Source organism: Dermacentor andersoni, unplaced genomic scaffold (genome assembly GCF_023375885.2).
Source record: "Dermacentor andersoni unplaced genomic scaffold, qqDerAnde1_hic_scaffold ctg00000798.1, whole genome shotgun sequence".
Taxonomy (NCBI): Eukaryota; Metazoa; Arthropoda; class Arachnida; order Ixodida; family Ixodidae; genus Dermacentor; species Dermacentor andersoni.
In genome coordinates, this window is record NW_027315476.1 from 10,001 (window position 1) to 20,534 (window position 10,534).

Here is a 10,534-nt window from a genome sequence, read left to right on the forward strand (position 1 = left end):
TGGTAAGCGACCGTGTCTGAAGCCCAAACACCACCGAGGCAAAGATCGCCTTAGCAGCGCGCCGCTTCAGCGGGCACCGCAGGGGCGACTAAAACCTGGCGGGAGGCATCGTCTCGTGTAGCGTCGCCCCTGCCCCAACTGGAGTGGCCCAGTCTTTAGGGGACAGAGACTGCGAAGCACTTGGACCGACGGCGGACTACGACGGAACGCTTCAGCTCGGCCAACGGGGCACCCACGCTCTCGAAGGAGACATTTTCCGTTTCGCGGCAATTCTCCGCCGTGCCGTGACTCTTCTCGCTCGCAGACTGCGCTGTCGCGTCGAACCGCTTTCGGGGGCCACCCTTCTCCTCCCCGCTCCTCGCAAGAATCTGCCGATTCCCATTCCTGCGACGAAGCCCGGAAGGGCGCCCACACAACTGCGGTGACGTGAACGAGCGACCAGCTCTGGAGCTCGACGTACTTCGAAGGCAAACAGCGCAAATTGCGATCGCGCTGGCTTTGCGCACGGCGCGGGAATCGGCCGGCGTTTCATTCCCACGTTTTCCGTGCACGCAAGCGTGCGCTTCCGACTCTCTCGCAAACGTGCGCGCTACATGGCAACAGACGTTCGCGCCTCGTGCTTGGACCGCTCTTTCCCTGCAGGTATCCGACTCCATCCTGCGGCGGTCTTGCTAGAGGCGCGCACTCGTCACGCTGCAGTAGTAATGCCTCGTTTCCGTCTTTTCGAAGAATTGGCACAACGGTTTGCCACCGTCTCCCTCTCGTGAGGCCGCTGGCGCGTGGCTTTAGCGCTCAACGTACTGTCCATGATGCCGACGCGGTCAAAACGAGTCGACGGACGCACGTTCCCTGTGCGCCGAAGTCTCTCTTGATATGTGATCCGACCCTCAGACAGACGAAGCCAAGGGAAGACCCAAGGCCGCAATGTGCGTTCAAAGAATCAGTGCTCAGTGTGTCCTGCAATTCACACCAAGTCTCGCAGCTGGCTGCGTTCTTCATCGACCCGAGAACCGAGTGATCCACCGCTTAGAGTCGTGAAAAATAGTTTGTTCAATTCAGTACAGTACAACCAGGGTTTTAGGCACGTGGCGTCTCCCTGTGTGTGGTTTCGAAGAGCGCCTTTCGGCGTGCGCTCCTCCAGTCTCGCTCTTTCGGCGGCCGCGTCTCAGCAGCTGAAAGCCTAATGGCACTCCACTCCTGCTACTCGCGCGTGTGTTTTGCGCCCACGCCTTCCTCGCTTGCCCTCGAGGTAGCTTATGCCGTTTGCGCGCACTCGAAGCCGGTTTTACCTGCCATCCAACCACCGGACCCGTGTGTCTCGTGTGCACGTTCACATCGCTCCACTAAAAATTGCAAAGAGCGACAGAGCCATGATTAGGGCTAAGCCGCTGTGGAGTCTTTAACGGCTACACGGCCACGGGCAGGGCTTCACCCCCATCGACGTGCTTCGCTTCAGTCAGCAGTAGGTTCATAGAAGGGCCTCAAACACACACACACTTTCGCATCGGCAGATCGCCGCAGCATAACCGCTGTTGATCCAACAGCCTACTTGAGACGAAAGACAAGAGCCCGGCGCGCGTACTCGCGCAGCTCTCCAAAACCACTCGGCCAGTGCCAGGGACGGCTCCCTGCGCCGGCGCCACAACAAGTCTACTTGAGGCGGAAGACGAAGCCAGCAAGGGCCTGGCCGCAAGTGCGTTCGAATCCGGGACTACAGTCCCTCGTCTGTCCGTACTTCCTCTTTCGACGTGCGGCGCCTTCCCAAAGCGCACAAGTCCGCTAACCGCAGAACGCTTCCGACGTAGCAAAGCCGCGTTTCCTTCGGTACTTCGCAGCAACGCCGCCTTTCCCTCGGCGGCGGGCGAATAGCCTGCAGACGTCGTCGCATTAAACCGCGATCTCGACACCTCGCGCGTCACGAGCAGGAGCCGACCGGCAGCCTCCGGCCCTTTCGGACTCGGTGGCATTTGCCGCGGAGGACGGGAGAGCACTTTAGGCCACGGTTCCTTCCGTACTTGGCAGCCGCACCCTCATACCGACAGTTCCATGACCGACCGAGCGCCACACCGTTCCTTTAGTACTTGGGCGGCAACAAAGTCGGGTCGTTACTCCATACTCGCCGCAGGAAGCGACCGGCAGCCGCCAGACTTTTCAGACTCGGCAGCGTTTGCCGCGGAGGACGGGAGAGCGCTCGCACCACGGTTCCGTGTGTGTACTAAGCGGCAGCGGCATTAGCTCTCGACCGTCAGTTCCTTGACCGACCGCACGCTTCGCCGTTCCCCTCGTACTGGGCAAAGCAGCAGGTCGGGTCGTCTTACTCCCATTCCGCGCAAGAGCGCCAAAGCGGACAGAAAGCCCACCCAGTGTGCGTTACGCCGTTTCTACCCGCGGGCGCGGCCAAGCCAACCGTCCAAGGTTGCAGCCGGCGTCCACTGGGCGCAACAAATTTGGCACGGGGCGCCCCTCAAAATTCAGGCAGTCCCCGGCATGTTCGGGTATAGCCGTCCCCGCGTCCAAGCGGGGCCAGCGGCGGAAAGCGTCGGGCGCAGCGAGCTGCTTCACCCACACGGGGTAGAAACAATGGCGCTCGCCACCCTTCACAATCCGGTAATGATCCTTCCGCAGGTTCACCTACGGAAACCTTGTTACGACTTTTACTTCCTCTAAATGATCAAGTTTGGTCATCTTTCCAACAGACCGGCGCAACCGAAAGGCCGCGCCGGACATCGGTCCGAAGACCTCACTAAATCATTCAATCGGTAGTAGCGACGGGCGGTGTGTACAAAGGGCAGGGACGTAATCAACGCGAGCTTATGACTCGCGCTTACTGGGAATTCCTCGTTCAAGGGGAACAATTGCAAGCCCCTATCCCAATCACGAAAGAAGTTCCACGGGTTACCCAGTCTTTTCAGACAGGGATAAAGACACGCTGCTTCCTTCAGTGTAGCGCGCGTGCGGCCCCGGACATCTAAGGGCATCACAGACCTGTTATTGCTCTGTTTCGTGCGGCTAGGAGCCGCTTGTCCCTCTAAGAAGGTTGTAAGGTGCTGGGAACCCCGCACCTATTTAATAGGCTAGAGTCTCGTTCGTTATCGGAATTAACCAGACAAATCGCTCCACCAACTAAGAACGGCCATGCACCACCATCCACCGAATCAAGAAAGAGCTCTCAATCTGTCAATCCTCCCAGTGTCCGGGCCGGGTAAGTTTTCCCGTGTTGAGTCAAATTAAGCCGCAGGCTCCACTCCTGGTGGTGCCCTTCCGTCAATTCCTTTAAGTTTCAGCTTTGCAACCATACTTCCCCCGGAACCCAAACACTTTGGTTTCCCGGAAGCTGCCCGCCGAGTCATTTGAGTAACTCAGGCGGATCGCTGGTTGGCATCGTTTATGGTCAGAACTAGGGCGGTATCTGATCGCCTTCGAACCTCTGACTTTCGTTCTTGATCAAAGAAAACATTCTTGGCAAATGCTTTCGCAGTAGTTCGTCTTGCGACGGTCCAAGAATTTCACCTCTAGCGCCGCAATACGAATGCCCCCGTCTGTCCCTCTTAATCATTACCTCGTATTCCAAAAACCAACAGAACAGAAACGAGGTCTTGTTCTATTATTCCATGCAAGTTTATTCAGGCGACTCGCCTGCGTTGAGCACTCTAATTTTTTCAAAGTAAAAGCACCGGCCTTCTCGAGGCACACAATGAAGTGCACCAAGAAAGGACCGGCATGATGTTCAGTCCGAGCCGTCGCATCGGGTAGATGCACTACTCGTCTGGAACTGAGATCCAACTACGAGCTTTTTAACCGCAGCAGCTTTAGTATACGCTATTGGAGCTGGAATTACCGCGGCTGCTGGCACCAGACTTGCCCTCCAATTGATCCTCGTTAAAGGATTTAGAGTGTACTCATTTCAATTACGGGGCCTCAAAAGAGTCCCGTATTGTTATTTTTCGTCACTACCTCCCCGTGCCGGGAGTGGGTAATTTGCGCGCCTGCTGCCTTCCTTGGATGTGGTAGCCGTTTCTCAGGCTCCCTCTCCGGAATCGAACCCTGATTCTCCGTTACCCGTAACAACCATGGTAAGCAAGTAACCTACCATCGAAAGTTGATAAGGCAGACACTTGAAAGAAACGTCGCCGGCTCGTGGCCATGCGATCAGCACAAAGTTATCCAGAGTCACCACACAATACGGGCCGAAACCCGATCGATCTTGGTCTAATAAAAGCACCCGTCGCCCAAAGGGCTTCAGGCTCACTGCATGTATTAGCTCTAGAATTGCCACAGTTATCCAAGTAGGAAGAAACGATCTAAGGAACCATAACTGATTTAATGAGCCATTCGCGGTTTCGCCTTATTTCGGCATGTACTTAGACATGCATGGCTTAATCTTTGAGACAAGCATATGATTACTGGCAGGATCAACCAGGTAATCGTTCAACTGCGCGTCCAGCCTTTCAAGCAGGCCGGACGCCGTTTTTGCGATGCCGAGGCCACCTTCAGGCGCCCCAACACGCTTCGTTCTCGCAAAGGGTAGCACTTTGCACAGTCCGAGACGACGGCGTTCGAGCTCGCAACGGCGCCCTCCCCGCAGGGCCGGGTATCGCCACGCGGCAAGAAGCACGCAACATTCTCGATAGACCGGTTGTGTCGACTCGATCGCGGCTTGCGGTTTCTCTCGAGCCCGCAGCACTGGTGGACCGACCGACACTTGCAACGTAGCCGAGACGGCAAAGCCGCTAGGCGACGGGTCACGCCCGCGCCTTCGGCGCTTTCGTATTTGATTCGTCCGAGGACGATGCGGAACACACTTCGATATCGTGGAAAAAGCGTCGTCCGACAACCAGCCCCTAACGCATCAAGCGGATGAGGCTGCAGACGTCAGCTGTGGGATCCACGGGAGCGATACCGGGGACACGCTTGACGGGCACGAAGCCCGCCGCATATCAAACACCCAGGTCGCTTTGGGGGCGACTGCTCTCTGGGACCCCCATATAATAGCAGCGATAAGTACCCAGACCTCCATGGGGCCGTACTCGTGCCACTTTCGACGAGCGTTTGGCGAAAATCGTGCCGCCTCGTAACGCCGCGAGCAAGATTGAAAGCTTACGTCGGCAGCACAATGCCGAAGTCGTGAAAGCGCAGCGCGTCCACCGAATGCGCGAACGGCAATTTCTCGCCAATGGCCAGTACGGTTTCCTGCACAATTGCCTGTCTGTCGCCCTACGGGGCCCCCGGCCGATCGATTCGAGGCACGCTAGCACGGCCCCTTCGCCATTTCCGAGCACGAGTGCGAACAGTGCGGGCGGCGTGCTCGACGCCCCGGCTGACGTCGTTTCGGACTTTGTCTCTTCGCGTGCTCGCGGCAACGCCGCGGCCAACGACGACGTCTGCGCGGTTCTTTGCCGGTTCCCGGCGTGCTACAGTGCAGCCCTCTGCAGGGTGACACCGGCTCCGTCGTGGCCGTGCGGCGGCTTGTACGCAAAAGTTGCGTCAAAGGCGTCGCGCTCGCGCCGCCCCGGCACACGCGGTTTCGGACTTTGTCTCTTCCAGCGCTCGCGTAGTCGTGGGCACGATTGTCGACGTCGCAACGGTGCGCGGACACCGCCACGAGCACGCGCAAGACGAAAATCGCACTACGGTACAATGTCGGCCGGGGCCGTACGGCCCCTTACAGTAGCAGCGATAAGTGCCCAGACCTCCATGGGGCCGTACTCGTGCGACGCGGCGGCGTACTGCGCCGAGCCGAGCGCCAATATTTGGCTTTTGCAGGGCGGATTCGAGCTCTGGCGATCGCCGCGGTACCGCCGCTCACCGATTCAAGGCACGCTAGCGCGGCCCCTTCGCCATTTCCGAGCACGCGTGCGAACAGTGCGGGCGGCGTGCTCGACGCCCCGGCTGACGTCGTTTCGGACTTTGTCTCTTCGCGTGCTCGCGGCAACGCCGCGGCCAACGACGACGTCTGCGCGGTTCTTTGCCGGTTCCCGGCGTGCTACAGTGCAGCCCTCTGCAGGGTGACACCGGCTCCGTCGTGGCCGTGCGGCGGCTTGTACGCAAAAGTTGCGTCAAAGGCGTCGCGCTCGCGCCGCCCCGGCACACGCGGTTTCGGACTTTGTCTCTTCCAGCGCTCGCGTAGTCGTGGGCACGATTGTCGACGTCGCAACGGTGCGCGGACACCGCCACGAGCACGCGCAAGACGAAAATCGCACTACGGTACAATGTCGGCCGGGGCCGTACGGCCCCTTACAGTAGCAGCGATAAGTGCCCAGACCTCCATGGGGCCGTACTCGTGCGACGCGGCGGCGTACTGCGCCGAGCCGAGCGCCAATATTTGGCTTTTGCAGGGCGGATTCGAGCTCTGGCGATCGCCGCGGTACCGCCGCTCACCGATTCAAGGCACGCTAGCGCGGCCCCTTCGCCATTTCCGAGCACGCGTGCGAACAGTGCGGGCGGCGTGCTCGACGCCCCGGCTGACGTCGTTTCGGACTTTGTCTCTTCGCGTGCTCGCGGCAACGCCGCGGCCAACGACGACGTCTGCGCGGTTCTTTGCCGGTTCCCGGCGTGCTATAGTGCAGCCCTCTGCAGGGCGACACCGGCTCCGTCGTGTCCGTGCGGCGGCTTGTACGCAAAAGTTGCGTCAAAGGCGTCGCGCTCGCGCCGCCCCGGCACACGCGGTTTCGGACTTTGTCTCTTCCAGCGCTCGCAACCATGTCGGGGCCGACGCCGACGACTGCGTGGTGTTTCAACGATTGCCGGCGTGACACAATGCAGCTGCGTGCGGGATGCCAGCGATTCCGTCGTGTCCGTGCGGCGGCTTGTACGCAAAAGTTGCGTCAAAGGCGTCGCGCTCGCGCCGCCCCGGCACACGCGGTTTCGGACTTTGTCTCTTCCAGCGCTCGCGTAGTCGTGGGCACGATTGTCGACGTCGGAACGGTGCGCGGACACCGCCACGAGCACGCGCAAGACGAAAATCGCACTACGGTACAATGTCGGCCGGGGCCGTACGGCCCCTTACAGTAGCAGCGATAAGTGCCCAGACCTCCATGGGGCCGTACTCGTGCGACGCGGCGGCGTACTGCGCCGAGCCGAGCGCCAATATTTGGCTTTTGCAGGGCGGATTCGAGCTCTGGCTATCGCCGCGGTACCGCCGCTCACCGATTCAAGGCACGCTAGCGCGGCCCCTTCGCCATTTCCGAGCACGCGTGCGAACAGTGCGGGCGGCGTGCTCGACGCCCCGGCTGACGTCGTTTCGGACTTTGTCTCTTCGCGTGCTCGCGGCAACGCCGCGGCCAACGACGACGTCTGCGCGGTTCTTTGCCGGTTCCCGGCGTGCTATAGTGCAGCCCTCTGCAGGGCGACACCGGCTCCGTCGTGTCCGTGCGGCGGCTTGTACGCAAAAGTTGCGTCAAAGGCGTCGCGCTCGCGCCGCCCCGGCACACGCGGTTTCGGACTTTGTCTCTTCCAGCGCTCGCGTAGTCGTGGGCACGATTGTCGACGTCGGAACGGTGCGCGGACTACGCCACGAGCACGCGCAAGCCGAAAATCGCACTACGGTACAATGTCGGCCGGGGCCGTACGGCCCCTTACAGTAGCAGCGATAAGTGCCCAGACCTCCATGGGGCCGTACTCGTGCGACGCGGCGGCGTACTGCGCCGAGCCGAGCGCCAATATTTGGCTTTTGCAGGGCGGATTCGAGCTCTGGCGATCGCCGCGGTACCGCCGCTCACCGATTCAAGGCACGCTAGCGCGGCCCCTTCGCCATTTCCGAGCACGCGTGCGAACAGTGCGGGCGGCGTGCTCGACGCCCCGGCTGACGTCCTTTCGGACTTTGTCTCTTCGCGTGCTCGCGGCAACGCCGCGGCCAACGACGACGTCTGCGCGGTTCTTTGCCGGTTCCCGGCGTGCTATAGTGCAGCCCTCTGCAGGGTGACACCGGCTCCGTCGTGTCCGTGCGGCGGCTTGTACGCAAAAGTTGCGTCAAAGGCGTCGCGCTCGCGCCGCCCCGGCACACGCGGTTTCGGACTTTGTCTCTTCCAGCGCTCGCAACCATGTCGGGGCCGACGCCGACGACTGCGTGGTGTTTCAACGATTGCCGGCGTGACACAATGCAGCTGCGTGCGGGATGCCAGCGATTCCGTCGTGGCGGTGCGGCGGCTTGTACGCAAAAGTTGCGTCAAAGGCGTCGCGCTCGCACCGCCCCGGCACACGTGGTTTCGGACTTTGTCTCTTCGAGCGCTCGCAGCGATGTCGAGGCGATCGCTTACGTCTGCACGGTTTGCGGTGTGCTACAATGCAGCAGTCTGCCGCACTACACCTCTTGGTTGCCGAGGCCAGCACGGCAATTTACTGAAGCGAGCGCATTGCGCCCAGGCGGCAGCGGACTTTGTTGCTTCGGGAGTGCTCTTGCTGTAAAATTTGAACGGCTGCAGCTGCGCGAAGCAAGTGTACCTATTTTCACTCTCTCTCTGTCTGCCTTTGAGGCGACTGTAATTTCACTTTAAACGCAACTGGAGGCGGGAGCAACCTGATGAGAGTAGGTGGACTTCGGTACATGTAATTTAGAAATTGCTTTCAAGCTTTGAGGACATACACCTTCGCGCCATCTGCTTTCCCCGTCTCTTTGGCACTTTATAGTATGTGCTGCATGCTCTGCATTCCAAAGAAACACGCCTGTCTCTCTCCCTCTCTCACGTTCTTCTTCTTTTTGTAGCTGCTGTTGTAGAAGATGCTATGCTCTTTAATCGCTGTAACATAGAGTGCTTGCACAAGCCAACAACTTTTGCGTGTTTTTTTTTTTTTTCTCTTCCCAAGACGTTTCTGCCATTATTCACTAACTCTCGTTCTTAGTATGCAATGGAGCGTTAGCTCGCGCCATCTACCTTTCTTTCTGTATTGCAAAGTCCGCAGGTTTTCCTAGTTCCGTACACAGATGGCGCCAATGCGTTTTGGCGCCAGGTTCGAACGACCTCGCTCTACTCGTGTTTGGCATTTGAATGTTTCAAAGGGGTTTGCGACAGGGGGTGGTTCTTGTGCAAGGCTGAGCTTTCCAGCTGCGTTTAAGCTATGCTAGCATGTGTGCGTATATATATATATATATATATATATATATATATATAAATACACAAACACACACACACACACATGCATATATACATACACACACACGGTAATGGTAAAGATGATGAGGTAGCACTTTTTTTTTTCTTTTTTTTACAATGCCTGTGTTTCAGATGGCGATCTTTCTCCCCTCTATGTTTCCGGTTGGAAGGAGTGTGCAGCGTTTTCTATATTTATTTTGTCATTCACTTCTATGTTGCTCGTCTTCGTACATGGGGCATGCTACCTAATTCTACCGGTCGATTCGACACGTTGCGATCCGTCCCGGCCTGTGCCGTATCAAAATTTTCAGTGGGCCTTGCGGTAAATAAAAAGAAATGAAGGAAATGCGCGTAGTATATTACAATTGCACACGGGCTTGAAACGAAGCCCTCAAGGAAGGTCACCTTGAGCGGTCGCATTCAGACGGAAGTAAGCATTCCCCTGGCGCGTTTTTTTTCCGCTCGCCTGTTCCGTTTTCTACGAGGTTGCCTTGGTTGGTTTCGCGTTACAAGCAAGCTTGCACTCGGGTCTCGTTTCTACGCGACAGCGTTTCGTTAACAGCGAAAGACTGAGGCGTTGCGAATTCATCCGTGAGATAGGGAGCGTTGAGTCTGTACACAGGCTGAATTTTATAATATTGCCCACGCTGTTGCTGAGGTTACCCATGTCGGCAGGGCGCCCACAAGGCAGTAGTACAATGAAGTGAAGTGAAGGACATCGCTTCTCGGCCTTTTGGCTAAGATCAAAGTGTAGATTTTTAAAGCCCATGTACGAAGATTTACGAAGCCCATCTACGAAGATTTTTAAAGCCCATGTAGGCACCTCTTAATGATCTTTTATGTTTTAGAGAAGCGTTTTGCCATGTATTTTACACCTTTACAGTTTTAGCCTTTTATCACTAACACCACTAACTAGTTTTTTTAGTCATTTGTTTGCGTTTTTAGATTATACACCTTTTATCCGTTTTTTCCTTGGTTTTGTAACATATTTTTGATGTATTTGTAACTAGCATAAATAAAAAACTCTGTTCTTATCAGCTTAATATCTGATACGGGTTCTATATGGACCCACGATATTAAACCTATTTTTGGAAGTTGGCGGAGTGCTTGAAGCCTGCTTCACCTCCGCCGCAGGTCGGCCCGGTATTGCACTACCTCCGGGATCGGCCCCGCTCACTTAGGTGAGACTTCATTCAATCAAAATGAAGAGCACAAGCTCAACGCGAGCACTGACTTGACACGCACCATTCCTATACTACACGCAACGATGCCGGTTCGCGGACCACGAGAGTAATTAAACTGCCACTCCATCTGTGTGTAGCGTCGCACTTGTTGCGTCGCAAATGGGACAGCCGCTCCAGCAAATTTCTAGTTATGGGCTTCGAGAAAAATTAATGAAAGCAAAAGAAAGAACCAGAATTCCTATTTGTCCGATGTCTCTGAAT

General features: G+C 57.1%; 3 non-coding genes across 3 annotated transcripts; 1 reads left to right on the forward strand and 2 right to left on the reverse strand.

Moving 5' to 3' along the window:
- Window positions 1-881: 881 nt before the first annotated feature.
- On the reverse strand, window positions 882-1,034 carry LOC140215038 (5.8S ribosomal RNA). Its single transcript, XR_011891959.1, has one exon. It is a non-coding gene; the product is annotated as a 5.8S ribosomal RNA (ribosomal RNA).
- Window positions 1,035-2,608: 1,574 nt separating this feature from the next.
- LOC140215041 (small subunit ribosomal RNA) lies at window positions 2,609-4,423 on the reverse strand. Its single transcript, XR_011891962.1, has one exon. It is a non-coding gene; the product is annotated as a small subunit ribosomal RNA (ribosomal RNA).
- Window positions 4,424-10,074: 5,651 nt separating this feature from the next.
- On the forward strand, window positions 10,075-10,266 carry LOC140215040 (U2 spliceosomal RNA). The gene has a single exon (XR_011891961.1). It is a non-coding gene; the product is annotated as a U2 spliceosomal RNA (small nuclear RNA).
- The last annotated feature ends 268 nt before the right edge of the window (window positions 10,267-10,534 follow it).